The following is a 27,713-nucleotide window of genomic DNA, read 5'->3' as shown; positions in this document are numbered from 1 at the left end:
AGTAAATACATATCTGGTTTGAAGAACAACTGCAGCATATGCAGCATTGGCAGTAGTGCATCTGGGGAGGTAGAACTATTTTACATTAACCAATTTAGGACTACATATAATAGGTATAATCCAACATCAGGATATGGCTGCAGGGTTTTGTGAGGTATTCCTATTTGTAACTTTAGGAAACTGCTATTTTTCCTAGATTATTTTAATATTATTAGAGTAATAGATAATAAGGACAATATATACAACCTCCAACTTTTTTCTTTTTTTTTAAGTTTATTTATTTTTGAGAGACAGAGAGACAGAGCATGAGCAGGGGAAGGCCAGAGAGAGAAGGAGGCACAGAATCTGAAGCAGGCTCCAGGCTCTGAGCTGTCCGCACAGAGCCCGACACGGGGCTCAAGCTCCCGAATTGTGAGATCGTGGCCCGAGCCAAAGTCAGCCGCTTAACCAACTGAGCCACCCAGGCGCCCCTAAAACCCCCAACTAAAATCCTTTTGTAGCCTAAACAATGAAGTGGCACAACAGTAAAAAAAATTTTAAAACTACAGTTCTTTTTGGCTCTCCTTGAAGTGTATCTGTATTCTTCTTCAAATGGGCGTCTTTCTCAGGAGTCAGATTCAACTTCACATCCAAGACTCCATTCTGTCTCAGGATGCAAGGAACACAGAGGAAGACATCATCTTTTATTCCATAGAAACCCTTAATCGTGGTGGAAATCGGATGCATCCCACCTAAGATTCTTCATTTTACTTTCTGCCAAATCTGCCACAGAATGTGTAGTCTTTCAGTTTGATCACCTTTTAGGCACTGTCAACCATACATTTCTGAGCCTCTTTCCACTGTTCCTTATCTGCATCAGTGTCTCTGTCAGGGTGCAGATTCTTCTGGGAGACATCAGCAACATTTTCTCCATGCAGGGTACACTAGCGTCCATGCTCACCTAGGATCCACCCATGACAGCTTAATGGGTAAACTCCCAGCCTTTCCCCCATTAGGTAACGGAACTGGGCTGAATCCAGATTGCAACCGCTTCCACTAACATAGTGTTTGAGAAAGGTGCTTATCTTCCAAGGCACATATGTCAAGATATCCACTGGAGTGGAAACAACAAGCACCTTGCAGTTGAGGCTGTATTTTACAGTAATTAGAAATGATGCATTTAAATATGTTCGCATTATGCTATTCACACTCTTGCTGATATGCCCCCAGCTGTGATAATAACCAGCTAGGAGTTTGCAGTTATGATATAGTTTTACCAGAGGCAGTTTTTGGTGTTTTAAGGAAAAGGCTGCCGTGTTGGAGATCCATCATCGGTCCCTTCGGTTTATCTTTCATGATACCAGTAAGAACAAGTTCATTTTCCAAGTCCTTCATTAAGAGACTGATGGCAGGATGCCTGGGTGGCTCAGTAGTTAAACTCTCAGTTTCTGCTCAGGTCATGATCTCACAGTTGTGAGATCTAGCCTTGTGGGTGGCTCCATGCTGAGAGTTGGAGCCTGCTTCAGATTCTCTCTTTCTTTCCCTCTGCCCTTTTATATATGTATGTTTATTTTTTTATTTATTATTGAGACAGAGAGAAACAGAGCATGAGCGGGGTAGGGTCAGAAAGAAAGGGAGACACAGAATCTGAAGCACATTCCAGGCTCTGAGCTGTCAGCACAGAGCCTGATGTTGGGGCTTGAACTCACGAACCATGAGATTATGACCTGAGCTGAAGTTGGCTGCTTAACCAACTGAGCCACCCAGGTGCCCCATCCCTTCTAGATAGAGTTCACAAGCTCTCGCTCGCTCTCGCTCTCTCTCAAACAGAAAGAAAAAAGGAGACTGATGGTACAGGCCATGCCAACAGCACCAACCCAAAAAACTGTAATCTTATTCTTCGGGGTATGGCTGAGCTAGCTTGCTTCCTCCCTCCCTCCCTCCCTTCCAAGCTGATCCTGGAGAGTTGCCACATTGGATTTAGAACCAAAAGGAATTGAGAGTATTATTAGGCCAGGTAGGTGCGCACATGTATGGCACTGGAATCAGACTTGGCGGCAGTGGCTCCAGTACCCCTACTATATGTTATTTAGAATTGTGTTGTTTAATTTCCAAATATTTAGGAATATTCCTGATTTAGTTTCTAATTCTGTGTGGTCAGAGAATACCGAAATTATGTATGAATTTAATTCTTTTGTATTTGTTGAGACTTCTTTTTCCTTGAATTTTTAAAAATGTTTTTTATTTTACTTTTGAGAGGGAGAGAGAGAGACATAGAATCTGAAGCAGGCTGTGGGCTCTGAGCTGTTGGCACAGAGCCTGACGTGGGGCTTGAACTTGTGGACCGTGAGATTATGACCTGAGCTGAAATCACTTAACTGAGCCACCTAGGCGCCCCTGTTGATATTTAAAAAAAAAAAAAAAAAAAGATTTTGTTTTTTAAGTAATCTCCACCTAATGTGGGGCTCAGACTCAACCCCAAGGTCAAGAGCTGCAAGCTTCACTGACTAAGCCAACAAGCTGCCTTGTTTTGACTTGTTTTATGGCTGAGTATATGTCTGGTTTGGTAAATGTTACATAAGCACTTAAGAAGAATGTGTATCCTTTGTTAGATGGAGTGCTTTATAAATGTGAATTAGGTCAAATTGTTTGAGTGTGAAGTTTCTGTATCCTTATTGATTTTCTGTACTTGTTTTCTCAGTTATAGAGAGTAATTTTGAAATGTTAACTATAATTATTCATTTGTCCTTTTATTTTCTTAATTAAAATCTTTAAAAAAAAACCATTTACTTTTGAGAGACAGAGTGCGAGCAGGGGAGGGGCAAAGAGAGAGGGAGATACAGAATCCCACAAACCATGAGTACATGACAAAGATGCAAAACCCACAAACCATGAGATCATGACCTGAGCCAAAGTCGGACACTCAGCCAACTGAGCCAGGTGCCCCTCATTTGTCTTTTTTTTAACTTTTATTTTTTATTATCGTTTATTGTCAAGTTGGTTTCCATATAACACCCAGTGCTCATCCCAAAGTGCCCTCTTCCATGCCCATCACCCATTTTTCCTCGTTTGTCTTTTCAAAGTTTTGTCAGTTTTTCTTCATGTATTTTGAAGATTTATCAGGTGCATATGCATTTAGGATTGTGGTATATATATTTTTAATGTTAGTTTATTTTTTGAGGGAGAGAGTGTGTATGCAAGCCAGAGAAAGGCAGAGAGAAAGGGGGACAGAGGATCCGAAGCAGGCTCCATGCTGACAGCAGAGAGCCTGTCGCAGGGCTTAAACCCACAAACTGTGAGATCTTGACCTGAGCTGAAGTTGGAAGCTCAGCAGACAGCCACCCATGCACCCCCCGTGCTAATATGTTTTTGACATGACAGTTTCAGATGTGAATGCTACACTTTTTTTTACTCTGCAGGAAATATGTCTTTTTTTTCCTCTGACTAGTCTTAAGACTTTATATTGATTTTTCAGTAAGTTGACACTAATGTACCCTCATCTTGATTTGAGGTTATCCTGGAGGTGTTTATTTAGAGTTTCTTGAATCTGTGGGCTAAAGTTTCCATCAAATTTAAGAAATTTTTGGGTATTGTTTCTTTTTTTTTTTAACGTTTTATTTATTTCTGAAGGAGAGAGGCAGCGTGAGCAGAGGAGGGTCAGAGAAAGAGGGAGACACAGAATCTGAAGCAGGCTCCAGACTCTGAGCTAGCTGTCAGCACAGAGCCCGATGTGGGGCTAGAACCCATGAACCGTGAGGTCATGACCTGACCCATAGTTGGACACTTAACTGACTGAGCCACCCAGGCGCCCCTGGATATTATTTCTTCTAATAATTTTTTTCATCTTCTTATGTGTTACTCCAGTTGCATATATGTTAGACCATTTATAGACCATTTAACATTGTTCTACAGTCATTGTGATCCTACACATTTTTCTTTTTTAATTGTGCTGTTACATGGTTTTTAAATTTTCATGTCTCCATATTAATAGATCTTTTAAAATTTTGTGTGTTTTCTTTAGTGTCCTATATCGTATTAATCCCATCTAGTGTATTTATTCATTTCTGAATTGTATTTTTCATCTTTTGAAGTTCCATTTTGTTCTGTTTCATTTTTTTTCCTTTCTCTTTTCTCTTTTTATGTATATATTTTTATTTAAATGCGTGTAGACATTTAGAATAATTAATGCTCTTTTTTGCTAATTTCTCTTTCATTCTGAGGTTTGTGTTTGTTGACAGTTTTTCTGTTGGTTATGGATGACATTTCTTGGTTTTTTTGGTATGTCTTTTTCCTAGAAGATTTCATTTTATTTTAATTTTTAAGTTTATTTTGAGAGACAGAGAGCAAGAGTGTGTGTGAGAGTGGGGGTGGGGGGCGGAGAGAGAATACAAAGCAGGTTCTGCACAGTCAGCATGGAGCCTGACATGGGGCTTGAACCCACAAACTGCGAGATCATGATCTGAGCTAAAATCAAGAGTTGGATGCTCAGTCAACTCGCCACCCAGGCTTCCCTAAAATATTTTATTTTTAAGTAAGTAATCTTTACACCCAATGTAGGGCTTGAATTTACAACCCCAAGATCAAGAATCACATGCTCCACTGACTGAATCATCTAGGTGCCCCAGCAGTGTTTACTTTTTTAAAAATATGGACCGCTTCACAAATCTGCATATCATCCTTGCCCAGAGCCATGCTAATCTTCTCTGTGTCATTCTAATTTTAGTATATGTATTGTTGAAGTTAGCAGGTTTTGGTATTTTAATTTTTGATTGAGTTTAGTATGTTGTCCCCTATTTTTTTGCTGTCTTTAAAGAACATTACACTTTGTTTTTTTATTTTTATTTTTTTATTTTTATTTCTAGGAGAGAGAGAGAGACAGCGTGAGCAGGGGAGGGTCAGAGATAGAGTCACAGACTGAAACAGGCGCCAGGCTCTGAGCTGGCAGTCAGCACAGAGTCCGACGCGGGGCTCGAACCCACGAACCGTGAGATCATGACCTAAGCGAAAGTCGGACGCTTAACCGACTAAGCCACCCAGGCGCCCCAAGAACATTACACTTTGTTTTAATGGGCACTTGCTTATGGATCAGCTCAATCCCTTCAGGGATTAAGTTTTTTTGTTAAGGTAAATTTAGAGTAGTCTTTATGCTAGAGCTAATTTAGCTCTACTGGTAAGTTATAACCCTTTTGAAGACTCTACTGAGTTCTCTAAGTCTCTTAAGATTCTCCACTGTGGTTGAGTTGGAACTGAGACCATTTTCTAACCTGTGTGACCTTGGAGAGTTTAACTCCCCAATAGTTGTTCTTTGCTTGGCCTTATGGAGTTTTACCCTGTGCATGTGCAACTTTGTATTCAGCCAGAGATACTGGAAGGCATCCTCTAAACAGAAATTCTTTCTCCAGAAAGTCCACTTTCTCTATTTCATTTGGCTTGGCCTTCCTAAACTCTGATCTCTCTCTCTCTCTTTTTTTTTTTTTAAATAATTCTAAAGTTTGTTTATTTTGGGAGAGGGAGAGAGTGTGAGCAGGGGAGGGGCAGAGAGAGAGAGAGAGAGAGAGAGAAAGAGAAGGAGAGATTCCCAAGCAGGCTCCACACAGTTAGAACTGAGCCCATCGTGGGGCCTGAACTCCCAAACCATGAGGCCATGACCTGTGCCAAAACTAAGAGCCAGGCGCTTAACCGATTGAGCCACCCAGGCGCCCCTGATACTTGTCTTCTTAGCTCAGGACTGCTGTGCTTTTCTTGGAATCCCTTTGCCTATACTGCATTCTGGAAAGTGTTTCCAGGCAGAAAGCCAGTATACCATAGAACTTACCTTGTTTCACTTCTTGAAGAGATTGTGGTCATGTATTACCTCTTGTTCAGCTTCTAAAAAGGAATTTTTCAATCTTGTGTCAGGAATATAAATCCTGTCCCGATTATTCTGTCACCACTCAGAAACAGAAGTTGATCCCAAATTTGCATATGCCAAGTTTCAAAAAAGTTTGATTGGTTTAAATTTTGTCATAGTATGAATAGCCAATATCATGATATTCTTTTTTTTTTTTTTTAAGTTTTATTTAAGTAATTTCTACATCCATCATGGAGAGACTAAGAGTTGTGTGCTCCTCTGATTGTGACAGCCTGGTGTCCCTGGTGATACTATTCTTGACTGAATTGTGTCAGCACATACTTGACATATTTCCACTCTTTCTTTTGCCTTTGGAAGAGTTAGTGGGGTCAGTGGAAGAATGTAATCCATACAGTACTAGTAAGTGAATATAGAATATGTAATAAATACAGATACAAGGTGGTATGAGGACTTTTCTATAGTATCTTATTGTGTTAGTGGAATTGATAAAGAATTTACATACAGGGTAATAATTGAAGTATATTTGGAAGGGTGGATAAGATTTATAGGCAGAGATGGTGTGGATAGCATTCCAAGTGAAGAAAATAGCCCTAATATACATTATGTCATTGGTGAGAAATAAGTTCAACAAATATCAACTGGACCCAAATTGGGAGAACCCTGAAAAGTCACCCTGGAGCAGATTGTAATAATGGGAATTTGTGGGTTCATTTAAAGTTATTGCACAGGATGATTGAATGATACTTTTGAGGTGCTTTAGAGATCTTAAGTGAATCAAGGGTTCCATATTCATTATGGTCTTTGTTTGCAAGCAGAAAAATGGCGGTGACTATCTTAAGGTGAAATGAAACTTATTGTAAGGCTACTAAACTGCTCATAGACTCAGAAGCAAGGCTGGGAAGCCAGTCTGGGGCAGTTCTTGGGGTCTTGATATCAGGAATGAGTTGACAGTCTAAACAGGAGACACCAGAATAAATTAGTGCCATCCATTTCCCCCCCAAAGTTTTTTCATTTTGCTCAAGATTCCGGATCCTTGAAAACAGAGAGTGGAGTTGGCTTAGGTTGGTTCATGTCCAGTCATCTGTGAGGGCAGAAGTGGACATATATATTTATTTTTATTTCTTTTAAATTTTATTTTTTTTTAAGTAATTGCTACACCCAGCATGGGGGTCGAACTCACACCCTCAAGATCAAGAGTCACATATTGCACTGACTAAGCCAGGCAGGTGCTCCAGAGCTAGACGTATTTATACATAGCCTTGTCTAGGCAGAGGAGAGTAATTTCCCAGAAGGAAGTCGGTACCTTTACTAAAATGTGGGTATAGGTTCTGGGAGGCCAGTAAACAACTATGGGTGATGTCTAATGGATTAAGGGGGAAAGGCCTGGAGGTTAGAATGCTTGTTTGGGAGGCTTTTCTCTCTAGAATAGACAAGAGGTGACAGAGACCTAAACAAAAGGTAGTGGCTATGTCATTGGCAGTAAGGGTTTGGATCTGAAAAACACTGTGGAGGTAGAAGTTTTAAAATTTAGTAACAAATGCTTCTTACTCATTCAAATACACATAATCTTAAAAGTGCCGAGGCCGAAAGTTGATGATGAGTATAGTGACAACCATGTGATAGTAAGCAAATTACATAGNCGCGAGATCATGACCTAAGCGAAAGTCGGACGCTTAACTGACTAAGCCACCCAGGCGCCCCTGGGTAGATAATTATTTTAGGACAGTTGTGAGAATTCAATAAAATAATCAAAAATTCCTGGAATATAACAAGAATTCAGGGTTAAGTAGAAAAACAGGGAGGATTTCTTTTGATTATATTTGGTTGGGAGGTGTTATAAGGAGGTGTGCTATATGTTGTTACCTCTGGAAACATAGTGTCTAATGCCTTTCTGTTTAGGGAATGTTATGCAAACAGAAGGGAAGCATTCTAGATTAGAAATTAGTTTTAGATTTAGGGGTTCCTGGGTGGCTCAGTCGGTTGAGCCTCTGACTCTTGATTTTGGCTCAGGTCATGGTCTCAGGGTTCATGGGATTGAGCCCTGAGTCAGGCTCTGTGCTGACACCATGGAGCCTGCTTGGGATTCTCTCTTTCTCTCTCTCTTTGCCCCTCCCCCACTTGTGTGCATGCTCTGTCTAAATAAACTGAAAAAAAAAAAAAGTTTTAGATTTAGAGTTTTTAAATTAAGCCTTTTATATTTCATAATTTAAGACCTACAGGAAAATTACAGCTAGTACAGTTCTCATGTACCTTTCACCCAGCATCCTCTAATGTTAACATTTTAAATAACAGTGGTCTGTTTGTTGAATTTACAAAGTTAATATTGATACAAAACTATTAACTGAATTATTGATTTTATTCAGATTTATTCAGATTTTCCCACTGATGTCCTTTTTCCTATTCCAGGATCCAGTTCAGGTTACTACCATGCATTTAGTAAATTGAGATCTTTAGTTCTGTCTCTGTTATTGTGACCTTAGGCAACCACCGAATCCTTCAGGCCTTCCTTCATAATGTAAATATTGACTTAAAGGATATCTGTTTTAATGTTCTGAGTCTGTTTATATCTGTTATACAATATACTCAGTTTTTATTTTGAAAGATTTTAAGATCTAATCAGTATACCAGATCTTGTTGACAGTAAAAAAATTCAGTTTTTATTTTGTAACTTTAGTATTAAAGGAAAACTATATATTGAGATTTGGGGAAACTCACAAGAGCTTTTTCTTCTAAAATGACAAAAAATAGAGTTTGTGTTTTGACTCATTTTCTCTGCAAAATTAGTTAACAGATTCTCTAGTCATGTAATGATTGAAAGGAAAGTCCTAAAACATTTGTATTGTTAAACTGTTCCTTTTGGGAATATTAGGAAGGACACAAAGTTTAGAAATGTAATTTAAGTTGGATCTTAATATAATAGAATTTATGATGAAGATAATTGAGAACAGATATATCCTAAATACAGTAAAACTTTGGATTGCTATTAACTTGTTCTGTGAGTGTTCTGAAAGACGAGCAAACATTTCTAATAAATTTTAACTTGATAAACGAGTGATATCTTCCAATTCGAGTAGTACATGATGCCAAACGTCACATGATAACAACTGAGGCAGTGGCTCTTCTCTCTCTCTCTCTCTCTCTCTCTCCATCTCTCCCCCTCTCCCCCTCTCTCCCCCCATTCTTCCTCCCCCTCCCCCCTCTTTTCCTGTCTCTTGCTGTGGGATCATGGGTGATTGTCTCCCATGCTTGGATGCTTGGTCTCAGGCTACAATGTTTGGCAGAAATCAGTGATTTTTCAGAACTTTGGAAGGTCTCCACAACTGGCACTAGTGTATTTTTTGTGACTTCAAAGCACCTATGGACAGTCGTTTGCATTTCCATACAGGAGTAAGCTTAGGAATGCTTTGGTTCATTCTAAGTCAGTCTGCCTGCAGATACAGACCCTTTCCTCTGCTGCCTTATTGCCAGTTACATTAAATACAGTATATAACAAGAATTTATTAATACTGTACTATATCAACATCCATTCAAGTCTATACAATGGTCCCCATGCAGAAAAAGATTCCACTGAGCCTTTAGATAGGAGTGATTCCATTAGTGATAGTGAAGGTTGTCCTACACAGTAACCCTTCTCTTGTCTACCTCACATCAGTCATGAAGGTTTTCAAATATAAGTGCAGGTTAATTTGTTTATTTTTCTTTATATTTTGTATTTTCTTTATTATTTTATATTATACTACAATATTGAGGTCATTTTTATATGAACATTTTTGGGTTGTGGAATGAATCCTCTGAGTTTCCATTATTTCTTATGGGGAAATATGCTTTTATACACATAAGTGCTTTGGATTAAAAACATGTTCCCAGAATGAATTATACTCTTAAACCAAGGTTTTACTCTAATCTAAGTAGTTCATTTTTTGTTGCTTATTAGTGCTTTTAAAGTTTGGGTATGATTTGTAAAAGCTTAAATTGTTTACATTTTGAATTGTTGCCCCTTTTCACTTCCATACTAGGTTAAGAATATCCTATTGGAAATAATCTTAAGATAGTTGTATTTTATCCCTCGGATTCTCCTATTCAGAAATGTTGAACACAATCTACCAGTAGTCTTCACTTACAGATGATTTATTCTGATTCAAAAGTAGGTTCTATTAAATGACTTCATTACTTTTAAGGACCTTGAATTATAATATTTGACTATTGTATTATTCATTTTCTTAAGTTTACATTTAGTAATTGTGTGAGATGTCATTATTCTAATCCAACAGTTCTCAACCTTTGGTTTGCCAAAAAGATATTTATGAAAAATTAAAAACATATAGGTTTTATGAGGGGCCCAAGAGTATGCATTTTAAAAAAATACTAGGCAGTTTTTATGCAGGTGGCTGTGGACCACATTTTGAAAAAATATAATTGTACATAAACAGTTTTATTTACTGTAAAATTCTTGTATTAAAACTGTATTTTTCATTATTTACTTGATTTCTGTACTCACTCTTACATTTCTTGAATGCCTGCTATCTTTAAGAGACATTGTGTTAGGTACATCAGATTCAGAGATGAATAAGATAGCGTCTGCCTTTAAGGAACTCACTTAGTAGTACGGTGAGATCGGTAAACAAATAATTCAGAACAGTGAGTCAGTGCTAATTGGATATAAGCAAACCTTTTGGAAGTATCACATACACAAACACATAAAACCAGTTAGTTGTGCCTGGAAGAATTAGGGTGAGAAAAGTTTCTCAGTGGAGATGATAACCAGAGATTGAAGAAAGTAGAGGAGTTTAGATAACATCAAAATAAAAAGCTTCTGCACAGTGAAGGAAACAATCAACAAAATTAAAAGGCAACCTACTGAATGGGAAAAGATTTGATAAAGAGTTAGTATCCAAAAATGTATAAAGAACTGATACAACTCAGTTCCCCAAAACCAAATAATCCAGTTCAAAAATATGTAGAAGAGAGGTGTCTGGTTGGCTCAGTTGGTAGAGCATGCGACTCTTGATCTCAGGATCATGAGTTTAAGTCTGATGTTTGGCATACAGCTTACAAAAAAAACAAAAAAAGAAAGAAAAAAAGAATGCACAGAAGACATGAACAGACATTTCTCCAGAGAAGACATGCAGATGGCCAACAGACAGATAAAAAGATGCTCAACATCACTTATCAGGGAAATGCAAATCAGAACTACAGTGAGATAGCATCTCACACCTGTCGGAATGGCTAAAATCAAAAAGACAACAGGTGCTGTCAAGGATGTGAAGGAAAAGGAACCCTGGTACATTGTTGGTGGGAATGGAAAGTGGTGCAGTGGCTGTGGAAAATAGTACACAGGTATCTCAAAGAGTTAAAAGTAGGGGTGGCTGGCTGGCTCAGTTCAAAGGGCACATGACTCATGATCTCAGAGTCATGAATTCAGGCCCCATAATGGGCACAGAGATTACTTAAATAAAACTTAAAAAAAAAAAAAAAAAAGGTAGAAGTACCCTATGATCCACTAATTGCAGTAGTGGATATTTGCCCCCCAAATACAAAAACACTAATTCAAAGGGGTAAGTGCTCTCCTAGGTTTATTGCAGCATTATTTATGTATTTATGTACTTATTATTTTTTAAAAAGTTTATATATTTTGAGAGAGCAGGCACAAGTAAGGGAGGGACAGAGGACAGAGCGAGAATCCCAAGTAGACTTTGCACTGGCAGCACAGAGTCTGATGTAGGATTTGAACTCACAATCTGTGAGGTCATGACCTGAGCCAAAGTGGGATGCTTAACTGACTAATGCTCCTATTGTAGCATTATTTATAATAGCCAAATTCTGGAAGCAGCTAAGTTTGTTAATAGATGAACGAATAAAAAGGTGTATTATACACACACACAGGAATATTATTCAGCTCTGAAAAGGAATGAACTTTTGACATTTACAACAATGTGGTTGGAGCTAGAGAGTATAATGCTAAGTGAAGTAAGTCGGAGAAAGACAACATATGAATTCATTCATATGTGAAATTTAAGGAACAAAATAAGCAAAGAAAAAAAAAGAGACACACAAACCAAGAAACAGACTCTTAACTATAGAGAACAAACTGTTGGCTACCAGAGGGGAGGTAATGGGAGGATGGGTGAAATAGGGGTTGGGAATTAAGGAGTATACTTCTTATGATAAGCACCCAATAATGTTTAGAATTGTTTACCTGCAACTGATATAACACTCTGTGTTAACCATACTGGAATTAAAATTAAAATTTTAAGTAAATAAAAATAAACAACAAGAAAGAAAAGGGGTGCCTGGGTGGCTCAGTTGGTTAAGTGTCAGAATCTTGATTTTAGCTCAAGTCATGATACCATGGAATTGAGCTCCGAGTCGGGCTCTGTGCTTTCAGCACAGAGAGTGCTTGGGATTATCCCTCTCCCTAGCTCTCTGCCTCTCTCCCATACACGTGTAGTTCTCTCTCTCAAAATAAATAAACATTGAAAAAAACAGAGTAGAGGAATTTGGCCTGTAGTGCTTACTGGTTATGAGCACTATGTTCTCTATGCAAAATTCATTTAACCCTCACAAAATGACCTAGGTGTTATCTTTTCCCCTACTGTAAAGCAGGGAAATTTGAGGTCAGAGAGATTAAGTTGCTTTCCCAGTAAGTTAATTGCCAAAAGTTAGTATGTTGGCAGATCCAGTTTTGGGACTTAGATAATATAATTCTAAAACCCGTGTTTTTAGTTACTGTGTTTTCAAGGCTCTGTGGTAAAAGGAGCATGACAATAAACTGAGGTCTGTGTCATCAGAGCACAGGGGTTGAGGCTAAAGAGATAGGGTAGTACCAGATAATGTAATTGCTTTAATGTTAATGATTCTTGTTCCAACTGAAATACAGTGTAAAGGATCGAATCACATAATCAGATTTGCATTTTGAAAGGTCATTCTGGTTGTAGTAGACTAAATGGATTGGAGAAGGGCCAAGAATGGATGCAATGGCACTATTTAGGAAGTTGTTACAATAAGGCAGCCCGGAGTGAGATAAAGTAGTAGCCTGGATGGAATAAGGAGATTGTGGAGATGTAGGAAAGTGGGTCAGTTTGAGGAAGATTTAGGAGGACAAATCAACGAGATGTGATGATGGATTGGGTTATGAGTGAAGGAAAGAGAGTTGTCAAAAATAACTCTTAGGTTTGCCAACAGCTGAATTGAATACAATAAGTTGGTTTTACATAGGACACAGAATGATTAGTTTGAGTGATTAGACTATGTTGAGTTAGAAGTGCCTTTAAAATATTAAAGTGGGGATGTCAAATACATAGTTTTATAGTACCTTTGAACTTTCTGTGTAGTAAATAAATGAGTTGTCCATTATTTTGCCCCTAATAGCATAGCTGACTGGTACTTTTCCAGGGCTTTATCATAGTTGTTATCTCTTGAATTACAGGTAAGAAAAAAGAATGTGAATAGAGTTTGGCTCTCAGTAGAGCTAATAAAAGAATGTGAAAAGATTCTTCAATCTAGAAAGCCACCAAGGTGGTGGCTTAAATTTAAGATTTAAGAGAATCTTAAACAGGCTCCACACCCACTCAGCACCAAACTCTTCCCATTCAGAACCATTTGCGCTGGGCTTAATCTCACAACTATGAGATTATGACTTGAGCACACATCAAGAGTAGGCCACTTAACTGAGCCACCTAGGCGCCCCTCTAGTTTTTGTTTCTGATGAAGTCATCAGTCTACCTCTGGTTAATTTTGGCATATGAAGCATAAGGTAAAAGGATTCTAACTTAGCTTTTTTGAAGTAGAAAACTTGGAAATGGGAAGTAGGTTTTGCATTCTACTTCAGTTCTAATGAAATGAGGGAATGCTGTTAAGAATATGCAATTGCATGTAGACGTTGAAGAATGCTCTGGTGGATTAGTAATGTCTTCCTATCATGGAAGGGGTATTGAGAGGATAGTGACAGCATTCTTACCTGCAATCCCCAATTTGAACATTGTTCCAATTTTATTTATGGAATATTCTATTGGAAATACTTTTACGTGAAATCAAAGTAAAATTGGTTGGATTTTTCTTTTCTTGTTTTGCTGTTTTTCCTTATTATTAGGGTTATGCCAGTGTCAAAACAAATTGAAGTTTTCCTGCCTTTCTGCTTTGAAGTTTGAAACTAATCATCAATAAAATTATCACAATCTAATTTATAATTAGAAGTAACACTTTCTCATTCTGTTTATTCTCTTGTGGTTTTCCTAGCTTTTCAGTGCACTTTAGTTGTTGTTTTATTATTAAGTTTATTTATTTATTTTGAATGAGAGAGAGAGTGAGCACAAGCAGGGGAAGGGGCAGAGAGAGGGATACAGAGAGAATCCCAAGCAGGTTCTGCCTGTCAGTGCAGAGTTCAGTGTGAGGCTCAAACTCATGAACTGTGAGATCTTGTTCTGAGCCGAAGTTGGATGCTTAATCAACTGAGCCACCCAGGTACACCGTTAGTTATTATTTTAAACTGTTGTCCTTTTAGGTTGTTTCTAGTTTTCCCATTACTCCAACTTCTAATTTTTAAAATTTTATTATTTTTTTCCTTTAAAAATGTTAATGACCAGGAAGTGATATGGAGTAACTGCCAAACCACATAAATTAACATTTTTTGCTAATGTTTCTGATCCCCGAAAGAACACTTTTATTGGTTGATTCAAACTGTGTGAGAGTTTACATAAGTTGCTGTCTGGGCTCGTCACTGAGTGTGGTTGGTGGACCCATTTTCCAGTGGTTCAGCAAAAAGGGTGGTTTCACTGTTTGGCAAGCTTAAAATCTTCCATCTCAGGAGTAGCCTCTGGTCTTGGTCTTGAGTGATAGAGATTCTCTAGTAAGGGTCAGTCTCTTTTCATTTTAGTGACTTTCGACAGCTCTACCAGGTCAGGTTTCACCCAGTCCAGTTTGTCCAATACCCTCTTATCAAATTCTGCATGCTGTTTGCAACAATGAAGAAATAACTGTAGGTTGGAATAATTAATGCAGGTCCATTACTCTGTAAAGACTCCACACAGGAAGCCTCATCTGCCCAAAGAAGTCCAGAGCATACTTGTTGACAAGTTGGGAGTTTAGACCCCACTGCTAATCTTTATCTTTGAGCGGCATGGCATGAAGTTTTTTTTTAAGATTTTATTTATTATTTTTGGATTTGAGAGAGAGAGCTTGCGAGCAGGGAGGGGCAAAGTGAGAGAGAATCTTAAGTTGGCTCCACGGTCTGCACGGAGCCCTATGCAGAGCTTGATCTCAGGACCATGAGATCCTGATCTGAGCTGAAATCAAGAGTGGATGCTTAACCGACTGAGCCACCCAGGCACCCCTTTAAGAATTTTGTTTTTATGTTTTATTTATTTTGAGAGAGAGAGCACAAGTGGGGAAGGGGCAGAGAAAGAGGTAGAGAGAGAATTCTAAGCAGGCTCCACACTGTCAGTGCATAGCCCAATGCAGGGCTTGAACTCCAGGGCCATGAAATAAATCAAGAGTCAGACAAACGTTTAACTGATTGAGCCACCCAGGCACCCCTAAGATTTTAAGTAATCTCTGCACCTATCCTGAGGCTCATATTTACAACCCCGAGATCAGCAGTGGCATGCTCCACTGCCTGAGCCAGCAAGTTGGTTGTCCCTGGAGCTCTGTAGAGATGGGCTGCAGCTTTAAGCACAGAACTGACATTTTTACCTCCTGCACTTTTGGATCCTCCAGAGAGGGCAGCTCTAGTGTGATCATGGTAGGAGACTCCCCAGCTGCGTTGCCCCCATCTCCTAACTTTTTTATTTTGAGAAATATAAGATTGATTGGAAAGTTGCTAGAATTATACAGTAAATACCCAATGTACTCCTTATGAACATTCACCAGTTGTTAACATTTATTACCTATAACTATTACTGAATTACATAGACACTTACTTGATTTCCCCTGAACTATTTGAGTTCATTGCAGACATGATTATAAATACTTACGTGTTGCATGGGGTACCTGGGTGGCTCAGTCGGTTAAGTGTCTGGCTTCGGCTCAGGTCATGATCTCGTGGTTTGTGGGTTCAAGCCCCGCGTCAGGCTCTGTGCTGACAGCTAGCTCAGAGCCTGGAGCCTGTTTCAGATTCTGTATCTCCCTCTCTCTCTGACCCTCCCCTGCTCACGCTGTCTCTCTCTCTCTCTCTCTCTCTCTCTCTCTCAGAAATAAATAAAACACTAAAGAAAAATTTTTAAAAAAGTATCTGTTGCATGAGAATAAGGACATTGTCTCACTAAACACAATAAAAGTGCCACAGTCAGGAATTTTAACAGTACAGCACTCTTATCAAATATACAGTCCATATTCAGGTTATTCTAGTTTGTCACAATGATGTCTTTTAAGGATGGATCCCCCCCCTCAAATAAGGGACCTTCATTGCATTTATTTATCATATGTCTTTAGTTTTCTTTAACTTTTAGAACATTTCCCTGGTCTTTTTGGTCTTTAATGCTATTTTGAAGAATGCAGTTAGTTGTTTTTCAACTAATTTCCATTTTGACAGATTATCAATTATCTTTGTGAGATTTTAAAATTTGTTAATATGGAATTGTAGATATCTAAATAGATTGGTAGTCTTTTTTCTTCCCTCCAAACCTTTGACCCAGTAATTTTTTTAGAGAATATTTTTCAGAGGCACCTAGGTGGCTCAGTTGAGCATCTTCCTCTTGATTTCAGTGCAGATCAGGATCCCAGGGTTGTGGGATCGAGCCCCATATCTCCCCATCTCCCCCAGTGCACACTCTTTCTCTGTCTCAAGAAAAGAAAAAAAAGGATGTTTTTCAGTGTATGCAAGAAATTTTGGAAAATCTAAATGGAAATCTTTCCTTTGCAAAGTTGTTAACACTTGTAGATTTTGAGTTATACTAAAACTTAAATTTCTGCATCCATACCTACCTGGCATTTAAGTTTCTAGCACTTTGAAGAATCATTGAAATTCTAATGTTTTTTATTTGCATTGTAAAAATTCATACAAACTGCATTTACTAAAAGTAGAATAAACTAAAAAGTACTGATAAGCAGAAAGAAGAAAATAAGTCTCTACATTCTAGGACTCACATATGACAGCTGTCAACATTTTAGTCTATACCCTTCCAGTCTTGAGGGAATGAAGGTGTATGTGTGAGAGACACATTAAAAGAATTTTGTGTTGGCTGGCTCAGTTGGTAGATAATGCAACTCTTGACGTTGGGCTTGTAAATTCAGCCTCCACATTGGATGTAGAGATTACTTAAAAATAAAATCTTTTTTAAAAAAAGGAATTTTGTATTGTAGCACTGTGCTGTAGCTTGCTTTGCCCTCCGTTAATGGTGATTGCATTATTAAACAATGAAAGACTGGAGAAGTAGAGATGCCATATGATCTTATTATTGGGAAATAACTGGAAAGAGAGGCTCTTTCTTGTCTTATTAGTCAGCATTTAGATTCTTACCAAGTATTGTAAATAATTCTTTTTTTAATTTTTTAAAAATATTTATTTCTGAGAGAGAGAGACAGCGTGAGCAGGGGAGGGTCAGAGAGAGAGGGAGATAAAGAATCTGAAGGAGGCTCCAGGCTCTGAGCTGGCTGTCAGCACAGAGCCCGATCCAGGGCTCGAACCCATGAACTGTGAGATCATGACCTGAGCCAGAGTCGGATGCTTAACCAACTGAGCCACCCAGGTGCCCGCCCCATAAATAATCTTAATGGTTGAATCTTACAATTATTTTTCTAGTTCTCAGAATCTCTGTTGATGGGGATAAGGGAACATTAGAGATGTGGGTGCTTGTGGAAAATTGCAAATTATGAAAATCTTAAACTTTATTTGGAACTAAGTTTCGTGTAAATGCTATGGCCAGAAAATGAATTTTTCTTAATATTTAACATTTGTTTTTAAATAGGTAAAACATTCACCATTCAAAAAACACAAAATTGTGAAAAGTCTCCTCATTTTTGTGTTTCAGACTCTTGAATCCCTTACTTAGATGCTGGCTACCGATGTTATCGGTTTCCAAGTATCTTTCCAGAGATAGTTTTTGTGTGTACAAGAAAATTTGTATATGTCACAAGACACATTTGAAATGATTTGATTATTTTAATCTAATTTCCTTTAATAGTACTAACATTTATGCAGTCATACCTCAGAGATATTGTGGACTTGGTGCACATCACCCCAATGAAGTGAATATTGAAATAAAATTAGTCAAATGAATTTTTTGGCTTCCCTGTGCATATAAAAGTTATGTTTACGCTATACTGTAGTCTACTATGTACTGCAATAGCATTATGTCTTTAAAATGTACATACCTTAAATTTAAAAATATCTTACTGCTAAAAAATGCTAACTATTATTTGAACTTTCAGTAAATTGTAATCTTTTTGCTAGTGGAGGGTTTTGCCTCTTTGTCGATGGCTGCTGACTGATCAAGGTGGTTGTTGCTGAAGGTTAGGGGGACTGTGACATTTTCTTAACATAAGACAACAGTGAAGTTTGCAACATTGATAGTCTCTTTCTTTCACAAACATTTTTCTGTTGTATGCAATGCTGTTTGATAGCATTGTACCCAGAGTAGAAATTTTTCAAAATTAGAGTCAGCCTTTTCAAACCCTGCTACTCCTTTTTCAGCTAAATCTGTGGAATATTTTAAATCCTTTGTTGTCACTTCAAGTCTTCATAGCATCTTTGATAGGAGTAGATTTCCATCTCAAGAACTACTTTCTTTGCTATAAGAAAGCAACTCCTCATACATTAAAATTTTATCATGTTGATTGTAGCAACTTAATTACATCTTTAGGCTTCACTTCAAAATTTAAATCTCTTGCTATTTTCATCACATCTGCCATTACTTCCTTCACTGAAGCCTTGAACACCTCAGAGTCGTTCATGAGGAGTGAAATCTACTTCTTCCAGTCTCCTGTTAATGTTGATATTTTGACCTTTTCCAATGGATCATAAATGTTCTTAATGGCATCTACAATGATGAATCCTTTTCCAGAAGGTTTTCAGTTTCCTTTGCCTAGATCCATCAGGTACTATCTATGGCAGTTATAGCTTTACAAATTGTATATTTATTTATTAAAGATTTTGTCTATTTTTTTAAGTTCGTTTACATATTTTGAGAGAAAGAGTGAGCAGGGAAAAGGAGAGAGAATCCCAAGCAGGCTCTGCACTGCCAGCATAGAGCCCAGCGCAGGGCTCGAACTCATGAACTGTGACATCATACCTGAGCTGAGATCAAGAGTCAGATGCTTAGGAGCACCTGGGTGGCTCAATTGGTTAAGCGTCCAACTTTGGCTCAGGTCATGATCTTATGATTCATGAGTTTGAACCCTGCATTGGGCCCTATTCTGACAGCATGAAGCCTGGAGTCTGCTTTAGATTCTGTGTCTCCCTCTTTCTCTCTCTGCCACTTCTCTGCTCGTGCTCTGTCTCTCTGTCTCTCAAAAATAAATAAACATTAAAAAAAAGATACTTAACCAACTGAGCCACCCAGTCACCCCTAAAAGATTTTTTTATTTTTTAATTTTAACTTTTTAATTAAAAAAATTTTTAAATTTTTATTTATTTATTTTGAGAGAGACAGCACAAACAGGATAGGGACAGAGAGAGGAGAGAGAGAGAGATTGAGAGAGAGAGAGAATCCCAAGCAGGCTCCACACTGTCAGCACAGAGCCCCATGTGGGGCTTGAACTCAGGAACTGCGAGATCATGACCTGGTCCAAATCAAGAGTCAGAGTCTTAACCAACTGAGCTACTCAGGTGCCCCAAATTTTTATTTTTAATCTCTACATCCAGTGTGGGGCTGGAACCTGCAGCCTCTAGATCGAGAGTTGCATGCTCCACCAAGTGAGCCACCCAGCCGCCCCTCACATTGTATTTTTAAATCATAAGACTTGTTGAAATTATTCTTTGGTCCATGGGGCTGCAGAATGGATGTTGTATTGGCAGATATGAAAGCAACATTAATTTCAGAGCGCCTGGGTGGCTCAGTTGGTTAAGCGTCCAACCAGCTCAGGTCATGATCTCACGGTTCATGGGTTTGAGCCCTGCGTCAGGCTCTGTGCTGACAGCTAGCTCAGAGCCTGCAGCCTGCTTTGGATTCTGTATCTCCCTCTCTCTCTGATCCTCCCCTGCGCTCTCTCTCTCTCAAAAATAAATAAAACATTAAAAAAATTAAAAAAAGAAAACAACATCAATTTCATTGTACATTTCCATGTATTTGGGTGACCAGATGCATTGTCAATGAGCAGTAATATTTGAAAGGAATCTTTTTTTTTCCCCCCTGAGCAATAGGTCTCAACAGTTGGCTAAAAATACTCAGTAAATCATGTTGTGAACAGATCTGCTGTTATCCAGGCTTTGTTCTGTTTATAGATGACAGAATAGATTTAGCATATTTCTTAAAAGCATTAGGATTTTCAGAACAGTCCATGAGCATTGCCTCAACTTAGAGTCACTAGCTTCAGTAACCCCTGACAAGAGAGTTAGCCTGTCCTTTGAAACTTTGAGCCAGGCATTAACTTCTTCTATATAGGTATGAAAGTCCTAGAAGACATTATCTTCCAATATAAGACTGTTTAATTGACATTGAAAATCTGTTGTTTTTAGTGTAGCCACCTTTATTAATTATCCTAGCTAGATATTCTAAATAACTTGCTGCAGCTTCTACATCAGCAGTTGCTGCTTCACCTTGTACTTTTATGTTGTGGAGATGGCTTCTTTCCTTAAACATCATGAACCAACCTGTGCTTGCTTCAAACTTTTCTTCTGCAGCCTCCTCAACTCAGACTATACAGTTGAAGAGAGTTAGGACCTTGCTCTAGATTAGGCTTTTGCTTAAGGAAGGTTGTTGCTGGTTTGATCTTCTATCCAAGTCACAAAAACTTTCTCCATATCGGGTTAATATCCAGAACATATAAAGAACTTTTACAGCACAATGCAAAAAATCCCAAATAATCTGATTTAAAAATGGGCAGAGAACTGAATAGACATTTTTCCAAGGAAGACATGCATACTGATGCCAATAGACACATGAAAAGATGCTCAACATCACTCATTTCTCATCATCAGGGAAATGCAGATCAAAACTATAATGAGATATCATCTCACACCTGTCAGAATGGCTAGCATCAAAAAGACAAGAAATTGGGGCGCCTGACTGGCTCACTTGGTGGAGCACGCGACCTTTGATCTTGAGATTGTAAGCTTGCGCTCCATGTTGGGTGTAGAGATTTCTTAAAAATAAAAAAATAAATAAATAAAAATAAAGACAAATAACAAGTGTTGGTGAGGATATGGAGAAAAACTTGTACAGTTGGTGAGAATGTAAACTGGTGCAACCACTGTGTAAAAGTGTGGAGGTTCCTCAAAAAATTAAAACTAGAAATACCACATGGCTATAAACCCAAAGGAAATGAAAACACTAATTTGAAAAGATAAGTGCACCCCTATGATTATTATAGCATTATTTACAGTCGCTGAGATACAGAAGCAGTCCAAGTGTCTATTGATAGATGAATGGATAAAGAAGATTGGGTATACAATAGGATATTACTCAGACTTAAAAAAGAATAAGATCTTGTTATTTGTGAATTCATAGATGGACATGGAGTGTGTAATGCTAAGTGAAATAAGAGAAAGATAAATATCATATGATTTCACTTATATGTAAAATCTAAAATATAAAACAAATGAAAAGACAAGCAAACACAAAGAAACACAAAAAAACAATATCTACAAAAAACAAACTGGTGGTTGCCAGAGGGTAGGGGGTGGTGGGATGGACAAAATGGGTGAACCAGAGTGGGAGATACAGGCTTCGATTATGGAATGAATAAGTCATAGGGATCAAAGATACTACATAGAGGACACGGTACAGTCAGTGGTGTTGTAATAATGTTCTGGGTGACAGATGGTAGCTAACACTTGTGGTAAGTATAGAATAATGTATAGATTTGTTGAATCACTATGTTGTACACCTGAAGCTAATGTAACATTGTGTGTCAACTATACTTAAAAAAAAAAAAAAAAAAAAAAAGCAAAGACAGTATACAAAAAAACCCCAAACCACCCTGAACACCTTTCTTCATATCAGCAATAAAGCAGTTTCCCTTTCTTATAATTTGTGTGTTCATTGGAGTAACAATTTCCTTCAAGAAGTTTTCCTTTGCTTTTATAACTTGTCTGTTTGGCACAGGTCTTGCTCTCAATCTTTCTTTCGACATGCCTTCCTCACTAAGCTTAATCATTTCCAGCTTTGATTTATTTATTTATTTATTTATTTTTAATAGTTTATTGTCAAATTAGTTTCCACATAACACTCAGTGCTCATCCCCACAATTTCCAGCTTTGATTTAAAAGACAGAGAAGTGTGGGGCACCTGAGTGGCTCAGTCAGTTAAGCATCTGACTTCAGCTCAGGTCATGATCTCAAGGGTCGTGAGTTCGAATCCCTATCGGGGCTCTGTGCTGACAACTCAGAGCCTGGAGCCTGCTTCAGATTCTGTGTCTCCCTCTCTCTCTCTCTGCCCATTCCCCATTCATACTCTCTCTCTCTCTCCTTCAAGAATAAACATTTAAAAAAAAAAAAAGTCAGAGAAGTATACTTTTTCACTTGAACACTTAGAGGCCATTGTAGGGTTATTAACCATCATATCCAGGTAATCTATGCAAGGATACATAGCAATAAGAGTATTTGGGAGACTTGGTTTTTCTGTGAATTCTTTCTACCGTTTGAAATTTTTGTTCCCCAAATACATGTATTACTTTTTTTTTTAATTTTTAGAGAGAGATAAGATTATGTTCTTTTGAGGAAGGTCCTTAATTATACAATCTTATCAGTAACCATTTTATGTATGTGTTTGTATNAATTTGTTGAATCACTATGTTGTACACCTGAAGCTAATGTAACATTGTGTGTCAACTATACTAAAAAAAAAAAAAAAAAAGCAAAGACAGTATACAAAAAAACCCCAAACCACCCTGAACACCTTTCTTCATATCAGCAATAAAGCAGTTTCCCTTTCTTATAATTTGTGTGTTCATTGGAGTAACAATTTCCTTCAAGAAGTTTTCCTTTGCTTTTATAACTTGTCTGTTTGGCACAGGTCTTGCTCTCAATCTTTCTTTCGACATGCCTTCCTCACTAAGCTTAATCATTTCCAGCTTTGATTTATTTATTTATTTATTTTTTTTAATAGTTTATTGTCAAATTAGTTTCCACATAACACTCAGTGCTCATCCCCACAATTTCCAGCTTTGATTTAAAAGACAGAGAAGTGTGGGGCACCTGAGTGGCTCAGTCAGTTAAGCATCTGACTTCAGCTCAGGTCATGATCTCAAGGGTCGTGAGTTCGAATCCCTATCGGGGCTCTGTGCTGACAACTCAGAGCCTGGAGCCTGCTTCAGATTCTGTGTCTCCCTCTCTCTCTCTCTGCCCATTCCCCATTCATACTCTCTCTCTCTCTCCTTCAAGAATAAACATTTAAAAAAAAAAAAAGTCAGAGAAGTATACTTTTTCACTTGAACACTTAGAGGCCATTGTAGGGTTATTAACCATCATATCCAGGTAATCTATGCAAGGATACATAGCAATAAGAGTATTTGGGAGACTTGGTTTTTCTGTGAATTCTTTCTACCGTTTGAAATTTTTGTTCCCCAAATACATGTATTACTTTTTTTTTTAATTTTTAGAGAGAGATAAGATTATGTTCTTTTGAGGAAGGTCCTTAATTATACAATCTTATCAGTAACCATTTTATGTATGTGTTTGTATTCCAATTAGACTGAGAAGGGGACAATTTTTCTTTCTCTAAAGGGATTGAATGTTTGACTGAGTTGGCTGTTTTCTAAGCCTGCGCCCTCTGATTAACAGATGTAGGGAAAAGGGCTTTATGGTATTGAAGCAGTTGCTTAAGACCAACAATGTCCTTTTTGTGAAAATCTGAAGGTTCTTAAAAGATGGAATAGCATGACATCATCTCTGTTCATCCAAAGAGCATTCCTCAAGTAATACTGAATATGCTGTGATTATTAGTACCCTTCCCCCATCTTCTTTCTGTGGCTTTGACTGATGTTATTGTCAGTTCTTTGACTATGTTTTACAAATGTGGAACAGTTACTTAATTCTCAAAATCCTAATTTGGTCTGAGATTTAAAAATAAATTATATTGGATTTTTTAATTCTAGTTTCATCAGCTTTCTTAGATGTATGTTTTAGGATTGAACAAACTGGCACCACCTACAAAAATTGTTTATGTCTTTTATATTCAACCCCAAATAATTTAATAAATGATAGGCTTCCTTGGTCTATTTTTGTGGAACCAGAAACAAATTAGATCTCATTTACTGTTTATAGGATTTTTAATTTCATTTTACTGTTCTCTTTTAGTAAGTATATCAGTTACTGTAATGATATTTATCCTCTGAGAACAGATAAGAAACTTAAAAGATGTAACTTAACAGCCTGTTGTTGTTTTTTTTTTAAGTTTATTTATTTAGAGAGAGCACAAATGGAGCAAGGGCAGAGAGAGAGGGGAAAGAGAGAATCCCAAGCAGGCTCTGCAGTGTCAGCACAGAACCTGATGCTGGGCTCAAATTCAAAAACCATGAGATCATGATCTGAGCTGAAACCAAGAGTTGGATACTTTAACCAGCCTAGCCACCTGGGTGCCCCTGTCCCCCAATTTTTAAAAGAAGATTGCCTGAACAATTTCATAATACCATTAAGAACTTATTATAGATATATATTTTAAGCTTGACTTATAGTTTATCTAGCTCTATTAGTCCTGGATGTTAGTTATTCATGTGCCTAATACTCATTTTTAGCATACTGGAGAAATTATGGAGTTTATGAGTAGGGTTGCTGTGAAAGCGCATCTGTGCTGTTTATTTTCCTGTAGTTATTCCTGACAGATTTTTAAAATGGACAAGACTCAGATCAAATGTCTTTGTCAGTTTTAACATTGATGATTCTGTTGTAGCAGTATTTTGAATGGGTGCAGGGCAACCAAGATGGTGCTCATTTTTATAAGAAAGTACTTTATTTTGGGGTATTTGAGGATGTATAGAAAAGCAGCTATGCAATGTATACTATAAACTCTAGCCTAACAGTATAATGGAGTATTTCAGGGATTTCTAACATTTATATTTTATTTTTTATTTTTTTCTATCTTCTTTTTTTTTTTTTTTAGTGTTTTATTTATTTCTGAGAGAGAGAGAGACTGCGTGAGCAGGGGAGGGTCAGAAGGAGAGGGAGTCACAGACTCTGAAACAGTCTCCAGGCTCTGAGCCGGCAGTCAGCACAGAGCCCGACGCGGGGCTCGAACCCACGAACCGCGAGATCATGACCTAAGCGAAAGTCGGACGCTTAACCGACTAAGCCACCCAGGTGCCCCTATTTTTTCTATCTTCTAACAGCCCAAAGAATGTGCACAAATGTTGAATATTTTTTCTTTATCTTTTTTCCTGATTGTGGAAGTTCAATATGATTATTGAAAATTAGGACATAAGGAAAGTATTGAGTTGTGAATGTTGTCTAATACTGGCCATAACTACCTAAATGTATTTCATACCACTTTGTTATGTCGCCTTTGCAGAAACTACAGTGTATATGATTTCTGCTTTCATTCTTTTCATTATAAAATCAAACAGATCCAGAAAAATCCACAAAACATACAGGTTAGTGAATTATTATAAGTAAAATTCCCATATAATCACTACCTAAGGCAAGAAAAAGAACTTCACCAGCTATTCTGGAAGTTCCTCCTATATCTTACCCCAGTCACAACCGTTCTTTTTTCTTAAAGTAACTACTATCTGGCATTTAGTAATAACTTTTGGGAATTTTTAAATATTTTCATCATCTAAGTATTCATTCCTATACCCCATTATTGAATTTTGAGAGTTCTTTCTATAGTTTGGATACAAATCCTTTTTCAGATACATGATTTGAAAATAATTTTTGAGCAGCTGGTGGCTTGAGTTCATTATTTTTTATTTTTTTAAGATTTTCTCTTTAAGTAATCTCTACACCCATTATGGGGCTTGAACTCACAGCCCTGAGATCGGGAGTCACATGCTCCACTGACTGAGCCAGCCAGGTGCCTCTTGACTTCATTATGATTTTAAAAGTGTCATTTGCAAGAGTTAAGGTTTTTAATTTTGGTAAAGTTCACATTAATTTTGCCTTTTATTATGGATTACAGTTTTGGTGTTGTATGTAAGAACTCTATAACCTAGGTTGCAACAGTTTTCTCCTGTGGTTTCATCTGAATGTTTTACATGAAGTGTTAACTTTTTCATTGAGATAAATGGACCATTTTGCATTAACTTTTCTTTTGCAAAAAAATGTTTAAAGTTTATTTATTTTGAGATAGAGAAAACACGTGTGCCAGTGAGGGAAGGTCAGAAAGAGAGGGAGAGAGAGAATCCCAAGCAGACTCTGCACTGTTAGAGGGCTGTCATTGTGGCTTGATCTCATAAACTGCGTTATCATGACCTGAGCTGAGATCAAGAGTCACTGTCTTAACTGACTGAGCCACCCACGCACCCCTGACTTAATTTTTCTGTAAAGTATGAGGCAAAGTTCATTTTTAAATTTTATTTTATTATTACTACTTTTTTTTTTTTTACTGTTTTTTATTTAAAAAAATTTTTATAGTTTATTTTATTTTTGAGACAGAGAGAGAAAGAGCATGAGCAGGGGAGGGACAGAGAGAGAGGCAGACACAGAATCAGAAACAGGCTCCAGGCTCTGAGCTGCTAGAACAGAACTCGATGTGGGGCTCAAACTCACAAACCGTGAGATCGTGACCTGAGCCGAAGTCGGACGCTTAACTGACTGAGCCACTCAGGTGCCCCTTAATGTTTATTCTTAGAGAGAGAGCGTGAGCGCGCGCAAGAGAGAGCATGAGCAGGGAAGGGCAAAGAGAGAGGGAGACACAATGCAAAGCAGGCTCCAGGCTCTGAGCTGTCAGCACAGATCCGGATGCAGGGCTTGAACCCACGAATCATGAGGTCATGACCTAAGCCGAAGTTGGACGCTTAACTGACTTAGCCACTCAGGTGCCCCAAAATGTTTGTTTATTTTGTGAGAGAGAGCGAGAGAGAGAGAGAGAGAGAGAGAGAGAGAGAGGGGGGAGAGANGACTTAGCCACTCAGGTGCCCCAAAATGTTTGTTTATTTTGTGAGAGAGCGAGAGAGAGAGAGAGAGAGAGAGAGAGAGCGAGTGGGAGCAGGGAAAGGGGAAGGGCAGAGAAAGAGGGAGAGAGAGAACCCCAAGCTGGCTCTGCGCAGTCAACACAGAGTCCTACACAGGGTTTGATCTCAGGAACCATGAGATCATGACCTGATTCTAAATCAAAGAGTTGGACGCTTAACTGAGCCACCAGGTGCCCCCCGCCCCGCAAATATCTGAATATTTCTTTTTCTTCTTGTACTAATTTGTATATTTTTCGTATACACAATAATGTCAGCAGCTAGTTTTATTTCTTCCTTTCTATTATGTATTTCTTTGCTTTGCTTTCCTTATTGTATGGGTTACAATTCTAATACAGTGTTCAAGAGGAGTGAATAGAGTAGACCTCTTACTTAGTTTCTAATCCTTAGGGAAAAACTTTTAGTCTTTAATCATTATGATGTTAGCTGTAGGTTTTTTGTAGATACCCTTAGTGAGGTTAATGATGTTCCCTTCTATTAGTCTTTTGACCATTTTTATCATAAATGGATATTGAATTTGTCAAATCTTTTTCTGTCTCTGTTAATATAATCGTGTGTTTCTTTTATCTTTAGCCTATTTCGAATGGTGGCTTAAATTCAGGAACTTAAAGGTGGTCCTTGTATTTCCTTTTCCTTTCAGTTTTCTAAGAGTATGTATTAATATTTT

General features: G+C 37.8%; 1 protein-coding gene, 1 non-coding gene and 1 pseudogene across 2 annotated transcripts in view; 1 reads left to right on the top strand and 2 right to left on the bottom strand.

The window, feature by feature from the left end:
• TAOK1 (TAO kinase 1) overlaps positions 1-27,713 on the top strand; it is a 148,478-nt gene that overhangs the window by 30,533 nt on the left and 90,232 nt on the right. The gene's annotated exons all lie outside the window — the stretch shown is intronic.
• LOC144219751 (L-lactate dehydrogenase A chain-like) lies at positions 502-1,889 on the bottom strand (annotated as a pseudogene).
• LOC144219832 (U6 spliceosomal RNA) lies at positions 4,621-4,724 on the bottom strand. The gene has a single exon (XR_013331508.1). It is a non-coding gene; the product is annotated as a U6 spliceosomal RNA (small nuclear RNA).

This window comes from Crocuta crocuta, unplaced genomic scaffold (genome assembly GCF_008692635.1).
Source record: "Crocuta crocuta isolate KB4526 unplaced genomic scaffold, BGI_CrCroc_1.0 scaffold149, whole genome shotgun sequence".
NCBI lineage: Eukaryota > Metazoa > Chordata > Mammalia > Carnivora > Hyaenidae > Crocuta > Crocuta crocuta.
The sequence above is the reverse complement of the archived record's forward strand: the minus strand, read 5'-3'. Positions and strand labels throughout refer to the sequence as shown.